The sequence below is a fragment of the Triticum urartu genome, unplaced genomic scaffold (genome assembly GCF_003073215.2).
Source record: "Triticum urartu cultivar G1812 unplaced genomic scaffold, Tu2.1 TuUngrouped_contig_4832, whole genome shotgun sequence".
NCBI classification, from domain to species: domain Eukaryota; kingdom Viridiplantae; phylum Streptophyta; class Magnoliopsida; order Poales; family Poaceae; genus Triticum; species Triticum urartu.
Genome location: NW_024115454.1, coordinates 1 through 11443, shown reverse-complemented (window position 1 = coordinate 11443; position 11443 = coordinate 1). Strand labels below are relative to the sequence as shown.

Genomic DNA, 11443 nt, shown 5'->3' with positions numbered 1-11443 from the left:
AGCGGTTCCGTTCAACATTTTCAGAGAAAAGTATCCTGCTCTGAGAAGCAATATACTAATCTCGCTGCTGGCCCTTGCAGCCAAAATTTCATTCAGTCAGCAGTTACACAGCTTTCCGTAATGTATCAATAATATCGTTATCTGCATGGTATGTCTTCGTAATGTGTCTGGTGCTAGGCTGCTAGCTTAACTTTTTTCTGTGTATTTATGCTTTTTATCAGTTGGTTCTTCGAGTTGTCACTTTCTGTATGATGTGCTATATTGATTTCTTCCATTGTATGCAGGATGGCATCTTCAAAGGTTTGCAAGGAAAGATTTGATGCTGCTGTCACATATCTGGGTGCTATTGGAATTCAGAGAGAAACTGTTTCACCAGTGTTGACGAATCTACTAGACTCGTATGATCACAACTGGGAATTTATAGAAGCTGATCACTTTCGGGTTCTAACCGATGCCATATTCGACGAGCCAGATCCCAAAGTACAATCTACTTTGTTTTGATCATTTAGCCAGAATGTAATATATTGAGAGGCAACATTTCTCTTATAACTCCTTACTCTACCACTTTTGGTACAGGAAGAACAGCAAAGGCAAGCTAACAAGAGGATGAATCCTGATTCGGATCACTGTAAAAAGAAGCTTAAGATAAAACATCATTCTCGAAAACCTACATCCAAGGTGCGTGTCAATGAGAAGACAGAGTTGACTGAAGCTCCACTGCAGCAAGAAGCAGGCAAGCTGTGCCCTCAAACTGTTTGTGCCACTGGGAACACATTGCAGTTGTCTTTTTCGCGGGTGCCTATTGAAGAAATAAACATGGAAAACGATGTTCTCAAGGATACATTGACAGATGAAGATAGTTCAGCTTTATCACTCCCAAGGTCAAGAGCTTCCTACTTTCAAGACCCCACTGGCAGTTATGTGCCCCCTAGTTCAAGATTCCAGCCATCAGAGAGGTAATTTCTGTTTTAGCAAATATGCCTCACACTTTCTATTGATTTATTTGCAGAGCAAAAACATTTCATTTGCATTTCTGTTATACATATGCAAAATAAATATTGTTATCTCGTTGCCCTGAGTTTGATAGTCTTCTTATGCTTTCCAAATATAGGCTGTTTGCGGAATGCAAAACTTTCACTATTAGTAATTGTCATGGTTCCCAATTTTTCATCCTAAAAAAGATTAGTAAATACGCCATTAATTTATTTCATAATATAGTTTGTAGTGTGATAGAAATTAGCGGTCATAAAATTTATAACTCATGGACTTAAAAGTGGCACTCTCTCTCATCATCATGATGTTGTGGGAAATTTGGTGGTTACACAATGACTGTTTGATGTTGTGATTCTGAGGTTCCAGGAGTCGATCAAGTTCACCTTTGATGAAGCAGAGCTGTGGCAGGTGGTTGCTGGAGCCGAGGCACTTTGACAGTGCACTCCAGGCCCCCTGGCTGTTTTTAGCTTAGATCTTGCCTTGGTTTTATTGCTTTTTAGTTTGATCTTTGTTTTAGTCCTTTTGTAGGGTTAGTTTCATAATAAACATCCTGTTTTACCATTCCCTTTTCTTTGTTTTTGGGCTCTGTTTTTACTTGCAACATTTCAGTGCACTCGTTAACATCCAAATGTGACACACATCCTGTTGTGTTTTTAAAAAAAAACTAAAACGTCAGTTATGACTTCTTGGGAATACATTATATAAGTTTCATGAATGGAAGAAACTCTTGTTAATTTCAGTGCTATTTTCTCACTGCATCACTAGTCTTGGTGTGCACTGTTTACCAGTTTGTGTACTACCTTTGGCTTGTGTGCAAGCCTATAAGCCTACCTTTGGCATACTGACATAGGAGCTGTACTGTTGTGAATTTTGAATTTATAAAAACAATGTCATAACTCTTTTAGTGATACCAATATGTTTACTGCAATTGCTCCAGAGGTGTCCGGTTTTTCCTTCAAAAATTGCATCATCTTGTTGTGGCTGCCCTATTAATATTGTTTTCGTTGCCTTGTTAACCTAGGATCTTAATCTCGAATAACTCCTAATTACTTGGAATTTCTGTATTTTTTTTCTTTCAAAATCCTCCAGCATACAAGGACGCGCACAACCAGTGCATTGAATTGGACTATACATATAGTGGACCAAGAGAAAGTGGAATGCTACAAATAGTTCCTGCCATGGACTTTTTATCTAAGCCTTCAGTGCCAAACCAAGCTGGTTCCTCGTGTATGCCACCTAGCAATAGCATGATCCATGGTGGTATTTGCCCCTCTAGTGCTACTGCTGGAGAACAGAGCAGTTCCAGTAATATGCTGGTTATTGCCAAGCCCAAGGGACCAGCTCATGATGTCAATGACATAACAAAAGGTGAAGAACATGTGAGTATTCCCATAATCAATGAAGGTGGCAATGGGATTCTTCCTGCTCCCTTTCACTACATACCACGCAATATCACATTCCAGAAGGCATATGTCAATCTTTCGCTTGCTAGAATAGGAGATGACAATTGCTGCTCAGACTGCTTTGGAGATTGTCTAGTGGAACCACTTCCTTGTGCATGCGCAGCAGAAACAGGAGGCGACTTTGCTTATACAAGAGACGGCCTGCTTAAGGAAGAATTTCTCAATTCTTGTCTCTCCATGCTTCCAAAATTCTACTGCAAAATTTGTTCAAGAGAACGAGTGAAGATCGTAAATTCTGAGTCACCAAACGCCAAGGTGAATCCTTGTAAAGGGCACCCTATAAGGAAATTTATCAAGGAATGTTGGAATAAATGTGGATGTGCCAGAAATTGTGGAAATCGTGTGGTGCAGCGGGGTATTAGTCGGCATCTACAAGTAAGTCGTTTGTACCCATTTAAGCTCTTGGTATGGCCCCATTGCACCAAAGATAAAGCTTTTATTAATCAGTGTCAGTTGGCAAATGTTCCCTCCTTGCCAAATTAAAGTGCACATAAGTTTTGTGTGAAGTCAAACTTTGTAGATTTCGACCAAGTTTATAGAAAAAATATATGAGCACCTACAATAGAAAATGTATACCATATGAAAATATATTTCATGATGAATCTAATGGCATTGATTTTGTATTGTAGAGGTTGATAATTTTTTCTATGCAGTTGGTTAAAGTTTACAAAGTTTGACTTAGGACAAACTTATATGCATTATAATTTGGCAAGGAGGGAGTATTACTGAACTAACTGAATTCCATAGGTAATTTGGCAGCTCCATATCCATACACAAAAAGTAGAATTCTGTTTATTATAGAGATCTAATGCATATAATTAAAGCGGTTTGAAGTATGCATGATTAGTCAGCACCTTCCAGGCAAGCTGTATGGATCCTTCTATCTTTCCTTTGATTAATGTGGCAATGTTGAACCTGTTTCTTTCTATTTCAACTTCAATTAATACGGCAATAGTGACTGAATGTAGGATCCAATTTTGCCTTAGATTAATGTGGAAATGTTGAGCATTCTGTGTATACTCATGTCCTCATCACATCAAACTGCACATCATGCATGTTTTTCTTATATTCATTCGTAATGTGTGTCGTTTCAGGTTTTCTTAACCCCTGGAGAAAAAGGATGGGGACTGCGGGCTGCTGAGGAACTTCCTCGGGGTGCATTTATTTGTGAGTATGTTGGTGAAATATTGACGAACAATGAGCTGTATGAGCGAAACAATCAAATGGTGTCGAACGGTAAGCATACCTACCCTACGTTGCTTGATGCTGACTGGGTCACTGAAGATGTTCTGGAGGACGACCATGCTCTCTGTCTGGATGGCACCTTTTATGGGAACGTGGCAAGGTTCATAAACCATAGGTAAGTAATATTCCTTTATGATTACCACCACCAACAGCACCGTCACAAAAAAGAGTCATAAAAATCGCAAACAAATTTGACTAAAATGTAACTGATGAATGGCTACATTTGAGCTGAAAGTTCAACCTTGGTTCTATGTACTTTTACAAGTTAACACTATCTTTATTTGCGCATGTGTGTGATTTAGTAGTGAATATGCTTTGTATTATTCCTTATCTGAATACTTTGATTATGATGTGCATTGTGCAAGTGATGCTACTCTAGTTTGAAGCTATCTAATAGCACTTCGTAACACAAGATTTGAACACAGAGGTAGAGAGAAACCAAAAAAAAAAAGGTGCTTCCATAGTATGCTGAACCAATAATTTGAATTTCGACTGATTGACTTGGAATGTTTTATTCTTGAGAATTTTTTGACTTGGTACGTCATGGTATGGTGCAGGTGTTCTGATGCCAATCTTATTGTTATACCTGTTGAGATTGAGACACCCGACCACCACTACTACCATGTACGTATGCAACTCCAGCTATTTACTGGCCTTTGTGTGTTAATCAAGTTTGAAACATATGAAGATTGATTATTTATTCTTTTGTTTCGTTCAGCCGGCGTTTTTCACCACAAGGCAAATAAAGCCATTTGAAGAACTTACATGGGTAATTTACATTAATTTAAGCTCCATTGTGCCGCATCAGTTGTACACTAGTGAATCTAAGGACCAAGATATGGGCCAAACTGTTTCTAATATCCTGACTGAATTCTGTTCAATCTTCAATCTCATGTTTTAGACTTCTAGACCTTATGTTGAACTGTGTCTCTGCAAATCCAATAATAGTTTTGTCAAGCTACCGTTCCTTGTTTGTTTAGTGAAATCTTCTTGCCTAGATTATTGTCTACTTTTAAGTTATACGTCAAAATGCCTAATCTTCTTTCGTGCACACGTTGACCACAGGACTATGGACTTGACTTTGATGATGTCAACCACCCTGTCGAGGCATTCAAATGTTGTTGTGGAAGTGAGTTTTGCCAGGACAAAAGGAACATCTGAAGTAGGTGCCTGAACCTCTTTTTTTATGGTGCACTTAATAGTTACAGATGCTGATTTCTCAATATTCTCTACTACTTCCTCCATTTTGTTATAACAGTCGTCTTCGAGAGTCTCAGATTTTAAATAAATTTCCATTTAGGGAATCAAGTGTGTAGTGTTTCCCTACCCTTATTGGCCTACTATATTGCTTTGGTAGATGCTGCGTGATTTAATGATAGATATGCTGAGTGGCATGTCTCGTAATAGCGTATCTATGGTTATCTTCTTCTTTTTTTTTGATTTAGTGTTTCTTTATCTATGCACATGGGGGCTAATGATAGATATGTGGATATACAGAGAGTATATGTGTAATCAACTTTAACAGAAGAAGTAGCATATGCCCTCTGCTCATTTGTATACCCCTCAATACAACGACAGTTCCTTGATCTTGAGCATTTTTGGTGAAAAAATACATTGGCTATGCCCATATGATGTCTCTATTATGGCTATCCCAATTTAAAGCAACCAAATCATCATGAAAATTCAGTAGATAGACAGAGGTGATTGAATTTGATCTTCAAACATATATATTATTTACCCTCCCCCGACATATTTTTTTAATAATGTCCAGAAACTTCTAAACTTGGTGAATGAAAAATTCCATCTGGTAAAGCAACAGAAAATTTTCATCTGGTAAAGGAAATTGAATGTTTCACCAAAATAGCTGTTTCATCTGATATTTCAAGTGGCGCTATTTACCATTGAAGTTACATCAGCTGACCACAAGTGTTGATATTCTCCTACAGGGTCTAAATCTAGAGCCCTGGTGTAACTATGAGTACTGGTCACGAGATAAAGCCACCAAGGAGATTCGAGATAACATATCATCTGCAATGCCGTCTTCATGCTTTGTCACCTATGGATCTGGATTGCCTGTTTCAGTGTTGTCAGACAGAGCTTGCTTCCAAGCAGTGCATTTTGGTTGCCCGTTCTTAATTTCCTTTTGATTTGGAAAGGTTTCTTGATTCCTTTCCTCAACGAGATATGTAGGAAGTTTAAGTATGGATCTTTTTCGGACTTCTAACTTGAAAAGTCTAGTGCATTTAATTAATAGGCCTTTGTTTGGTCTTCTACTATCGATTCCTAGTTTCCTGCCACCCAGAAGCTAAACCGCTAACAAACAAGCTGCATCCCAAGCTGATTCTCCTACAATAGATTCGAAAAATGATATCCGGCGAACGCTCAATGTTGATGTTTTCCTAGTGAACATGCTGGTTGCCGTCTAGATAGATATATCCTTTTTTATCGCATGAATGGTGACGCAAGCCTTGTACCACGTCAGCTTTTCATACGCGCTACAGCGAAATGATAAACACCCTTCCCTTTTCCCTTTTCCTCTTAAAAAATACAAGGGACATGCACGAGGTGGGGGTCTCAAACCCAAACCTTCTTGAGGAGTGGCTGCACGCTTAGAGGATCTCTAGCAGACCTCCTAAAAAGTCACGACCCGTAAAATAACCGTTAAATTACGTGTTGGCACGAAAAATTCTGCCCGAGCAGACTCTGCAAATGCGTCCGACCCATAATTTTTTTTGCGGGACGCGGCATAATTCCAGTCCCAACCCGTGGAAACACGGGTTCCGCCCCTCGGCCCGTTCCCCACCCACCGCCGCCCCTCTACCCCTCGCCCCGCCGTCGGGTCGCTGCCTACGATTTTGGCCAAAGTAGTTGGTGGGATCACGCCGGAGGGCCGCCACACGCCCGAGGTTGCCCTCCGCCACTTCCTCCTGCGTCGGCGGGCCGGAAAGTTGCAGATCGGCGACTGTTCGACGCAGGCGGCCGGATTTGGCTTTTCCGGCCGACGGTCGCTGCACCAAGCCATGGATTGGTCGCGGAGCACCCGCGCTGCCCCGGTAAAGCCCCATCGCCGCATGCAGGTACGGGTTCGTCTTGTAGTTGCTGCCGCTGGTTTGCCGGCAGGGATTCGGCCGGCCGTCCGCCGGGCTCGGCGCTCGCGCAGCGGCTGGCCGATGCCGCTCATACAGTGCGACGACTGCACGCGGACAGTGCTACGACTAACTTCTGGCACACAGAAGCACCCCGGATGGGTGTTCTTCAAATGCGAAAACGATGGGGTATGTGTTGTTTTCATTCGGCTTTGTCACCGTATACTTTGGTTCAATTGCGATAGCTCATTTTGAACATCATCATGTGTGTAGGAAGATGGATGCTCATTTTAGTTTTGGGAATGAGAATACATTGATTTATTGATAGAAAGGAACTTAATAGATGTTCGTGCACTCCTTAGTAGAATTGAGGCTAATGATGCGGCTGCATGTGCAATTAGAGAAGAAAATAGAGGGGAAACAACGTCTACTTCTTTAGAACCAAAGAAAAAGAATGGAGAATGCAATCAAGAATCCGCAGATCAACAACGAATGCATGAAGAAAATATTGGTCCAATTAGTGGGAGCAGTTATATATGGAAGTTGGATATCTTTTAAAATGTATAATTATGGTTCTTGTTTTATTTGGTCTTACTATTCTAGCAAAGATTTGGTGAATTACTATGTATTCAATGCCGTTGAAGAAAATAAAAAAGCAAAGAAATATATTTTCATGTGTGAAATTGAATTGTAAATTTCGGATTTGCGGGCCGACGGGAGCGGCGCCCGAGCAGACCCCGCAAAGCCGACCCGTAAAAGAGCACATTCCGTGAATATCTTTTTTACGGGTCCGTTTTGCGGGGTCTGACTCTGCGGCCGTCCGCGCTGCCCCGCAAAGCCATTTTTTCGCGAACTGTAAATGCGTTTTGCGGGTCGACGTTATACGGGGTCTGCTAGAGATGCTCTTATCACCTCGATTGAAGCGGTTTTGTGAACACTTATGCTTAAACAACTTTATGTATTCGAAGATAAAATCTTTTTATTCGTTTTTCATTTTAAAAATTCCAAATGCCCCTTTTTCCATGAACAAACAAAAATCCCTGTTTTTTGGATGGTTTTTTTTCTAAACTTTCCATGTGCATTTTTTTATTATTGGTAGCATGGCAATTTCTTTTGGTTTAAACCATGACATTTTTTGCCTTTCAACAGATGGCATTTTTTAGGTATTTTTGTAATGGCCCCATTGCAAGCTTTGGGATTTTTTGTCATTTACACATGGCAATTTTGGTTTTGGTTTTTTACTTTCTCACATGGAAATTTTATTATCAAGAGTATGACATTTTAATAATTAATAACATGGCATTTGTATTATTATTTAAGATGGTAGCATTTGTAGTTAAGCGCATGGCATTTTTTATTATTTATAACATGACATTTTTTATTATTAATTACATGGGATTTCTATTATTAATAGGATGGAAGTTTTTATTATTAATAGTATGGTATTTTTTATTATTAATAACACGGAATTTTTATCATTAAGAGGATGACCATTTTATTACTAACATGATGGTAGTTTTATTACTTGGGAGCATGAGACTTTATTATTAAGAGGATGGAATTTTAATTATTAAGAGGGTTGAATTTTGGTTTTTCATAAAAACGAAATTGTGTTTGGGCCATGGCAAATTTATTGGACTTATATAGCTAAAACATTTTTATAAAGTATACCATGGTATTATATATAATAGGGCGTGGCAGTTGTAATTTATGTTTTTTCTCTTTTGTCTTTTCTTGCATCAGTTTTTTATTTTTATTTTTGTTAATGTCATTTTTATTGAAAAAGTATACTATTTTGGTCCTACCCCACTTTTTCCCACGATGTCTGGCTGGATCCTTCGCTCCTCCCGCAACCCCCAACAGATGAAAGGGTTGACTGGTCATTCGGCCCACTAGAGAACGAATAAAGGGCCCTAATATTGGGTGAATCGCCTAACATTGGGGTCCTAGATTATATGAAATGACCTACTAGCAAGCCAGAGATATAAGCAGTGAATTCGTCGATTTCTGAGCTTTTGCTCAGATGGCCCTCCTAGGCTTCCTCCTACTTTCGCTTCTCTTAAGTCTACAATAAGTGGGAGAAGTGATCCCTTTCTTCCTGCATCACAAAAAAAAATCATTCTACTCTCTTTTTATCCAACTTCTCTTCCACATTTAAGCGAAAACCAGTCTAGACACTTTACTGTGTAGCAGCCACAAGCATACAAGACAGTTCGAAGGGACTCCCTTGATACATGGGGATGTGAAGAGAACAAGACTGCTCTAGACACCAAGTTTAATCGTTGACTAACTGGAATAAGAATTTATCTGCTGCTTCACATTATTTACCATCCAAAGTTTGAACCGTTCTTTCCTCGACTACCCTTCTCCCTCCCTCATTTTTCTCATCTTTTCGCAATGCGCCCCGCCTGTGCAGCCCTCACCAATACCCACGTCGGTCAGATTCGAATGTCTTGACCTCAGTACCTAACACTCATGAGACTTGATATTTCTTTCATTATGAATAAAGTATGTCGGTTTTTTCATGCACCCACTACAACACATTGGGCTGCTACCAAATGCATAGTCAGACTGTTAAGAATACTTTAAATGTTGGTTTGACATTTAGCAAATCATCATCTACCCTTATTAGTGAATTCTCTGATTCTGATTAGGCAGGCTGCTTTGATAGTAGATGATCAATAGGTGGTTTTTGCAGTGTTTTTTTGGCCCCAATCTAATCTACTGGTGTGCAAAAAACACATGCTACCGTTTGAAGGTCAAATACAGAAGCAAAATAGAAAGTATTGACAAATGCAACAACATAAATTATTTGGATACAATCCATGCTGCAAGAACTTGGAATACATAATGAGCAAGCCCCATGTCTTTGGTGTGACAATCTTTGATGCCACATATTTATTTGATAATCCAGTCATTCATGCAAGGAGCAAACATATCGAAATTGGCTTTCATTTTTTTAAGTTAGAAATCTGTTTTGTGCATTCAAAGGATCAAATTGCGGATGACTTTACAAATGCATTGCCCACAAGAAAAAATCCAAGCGTAATGAAATTGAGATTAATGGACGGTATTAATAAATACGGAGCACTGTATAATATAGCACATATAGTTAGGTTGTTGGTGGTTACTATTAGAGTCTGTTTAGATTAACTCAATCTCTTCTAAACTGTAGAGTCCCTCCATGATCCTAGGGGTGGAATTCGAGACACTCGACTCGACTCGCTAAAGCTCGTTTCATTAACGAGCTAGCTCGACTCAACTCGTTACGATAACGAGCTCAAATTCAAGATTGGTTCGACTCGTATAACTCGTGAGCTGACTCGTTTAGCTTGTTTAGCTCGTTAAAGATATGTACATAAAACCTTACAAATACGATAAAAATATTATCTGAGAATTTAAAATGTACATATATGATCATGTACACATGTGAGTCTCCTTGTGGCTAGGCCTTGAGCTGGGACACAAGGTGTTTAGTGGTTGTTTTTTACTACCCTAAAAAATAATCATTTTTTAGCGAGTCTAACGAGTTACACGAGTACTCGTGAAATCGGCACGTTTAACTCGGTCTATAAACGATCTTAAACTAAATCTCGGCTCGACTCGTTATTGTTCGAGTTCGAGTCAATTCTAGCTGAGTCACGAGCTAATTATTTAGCTCGCGAGCTTCGAGCTTTTTTTTCCAGCTCATTGCAGTGCAAGGGACGAATGGTGATCTTGTTACTGGTCGGCGTCGTCAGTCGGTTAGACAAGCTTTTTTATTTGGGGAAAACAATTACTATAAAACAGACACCGCGTTCACAGGAAAGAAAAAAATATCAAAACATACATCGTCGGTCGGTCAGACAAGCTTTTTTATTTGAGTGCGGTGTTTCAGTGCCCAGGCTCATCTGCACCCGATCAGAAAAAAAAATCAAAATAAATACTAAAAAATTCTAAATGTTTTTTGTGTGGTAGATAATTTGATGCGTGAGGTTCGCTCTAATTTTTAGATCATTTGGACGTCTGAGTTGCTCTCAGCAAAAAAGATAAATTGGGTCATAACAGTGCGTGAACAGTTAAAAATTTTACAAACCCCGAATTTGTCTTTTTTGCCGTGAGCTGCTCAGATGTCCAAATAATTTGAAAATTGGAACGAACCTCATGTATCAAATTATCTACCACCCCAAAAAATTGGAATTTTTTGAAAAAAAATTAGTTTTTGTTTTAATTTTTTTCGTCAGGGCGGGTGCAGCTGAGCCTGGGCTCAGAAGTGGATTACCGATGATACCAATCCTTACATGATATAAACTTGCGAAATTCAAATTTAAACATGTCAAAAAAATCTGAAAAAATCATGGATATTCACAACACATTAGTCGACAACCCCTAAAAATTTCATATCGGAATTCGAAATACACAAGGAAAATGACATTATTCACATCTGAATTTGTCTTTTTTGTTTCTCCTTGTGTTTTTTGAATTTGGATATGAATTTTTTAGGAGTCATCGACATATGTGTTGTGAGCATCCATGATTCTTTTCAGAATTTTTAAACATGTTTAAATGATATCGATACACAGGCAGTACCGATTTGCCGCTCGCGCGCGCGTCCGTCGGTTACTTCACCTTGCCGAGCGTCGCCTTCTTCCACGTGGCCGCGACTTCCTCCAGCGC

General features: G+C 39.3%; 1 pseudogene; it reads left to right on the top strand.

Moving 5' to 3' along the window:
* The first annotated feature begins 10 nt into the window (after positions 1-10).
* LOC125528382 lies at positions 11-5982 on the top strand (annotated as a pseudogene).
* The last annotated feature ends 5461 nt before the right edge of the window (positions 5983-11443 follow it).